Source organism: Daktulosphaira vitifoliae, unplaced genomic scaffold (assembly GCF_025091365.1).
Source record: "Daktulosphaira vitifoliae isolate Bord-2020 unplaced genomic scaffold, ASM2509136v1 Scaffold_2, whole genome shotgun sequence".
NCBI lineage: Eukaryota > Metazoa > Arthropoda > Insecta > Hemiptera > Phylloxeridae > Daktulosphaira > Daktulosphaira vitifoliae.
In genome coordinates this window covers 21508373-21509542 of record NW_026099573.1, presented here as the reverse complement: position 1 = coordinate 21509542, position 1170 = coordinate 21508373, and positions in this window count along the sequence as shown.

The following is a 1170-nucleotide window of genomic DNA, read 5'->3' as shown; positions in this document are numbered from 1 at the left end:
GGAAAAAAAAAAAAAAAAAAAAAAAAAAAAAAAAAAAAAAAAAAAAACACATCATAGTAAAATTAATACCTTCTCCGCTTCGCATCGAAGCTAAAACTATATAATAATAATTATACATAACTATTATAATTTATAATAACTATTATACATAATTGTTATTATTATTATTATTATTATTTATAATAATGATTATACATAACTGTTAACGTTTAACGTATTTTGGCAACGCTCAAAGACGGTTTTTTAAAATTTTTTTTTTCACAGCCGCGTTTTGTAAGCGTCATCAGTGTGGGCGAATCGAAATCGATAAGCTATTCTAAAAACGTAAATCGGGGCGACCGTCGTCAACGGTCCTTTATAACGCGAAGAAACATAATAACGGTTCTGGGCGTTATGACGGACTTTTTAGCTCGAAACGCGGTAGTTCGGACGCACGGGCCGAGAAAAGTGTAGGCAAGGTCGAGTGCAAAGAAAAGCGCTGAAAACGGCTGTGACACCGACCGGTTTTTTAAACGTACCACATCGTCTTCCCTCGATAACGACGACGACGACGACCACCACCACCACAATGATGGCCGAACAATATGTCGACGACGATTTTTTTTTTTTGACTTTAATTTACAATCGACGACGACATCTGTTGTTTTACGATCTAGTCGACGGGGTAGATTTGAATAAAAATAACATTTAATAGTTTATAAATAATATCGTTTATTATTATTGTTTCGAACGCGTCACAGTTGAAATTATTCGATTTACTCGGTACGCGAGAACTGTATTATTTACCCCCCCTACACGAGTACGCGTGCTTTTAAAAAGTCCTATTTTTTTTTTATTAACCCTTAACCGGTCACGTCGGGTCTATTTGACCGGACGTTTCTTATCAAACGTGCTATTTTTATATTCGGCGAATTATTCCATATACGTGTAATCTCGTTTCATTTATCTGTCCACGTTGTTAGATGTATATATAATTGATTGTATCCAAACTAAGGGTCACTATGATCCGACGTGACTGTCTGTGTAATTATTCGATGGTGACTAGTCAAGAGCGGCCCATACGGGCAAACGAAACAACGATATGACCGAGACAACGCGCTTTTAGACGTTTTACAACCGAACTCTTCAATCACCACCACCACCCCCCCCCCCCACCCCCCCCCCCCCCCC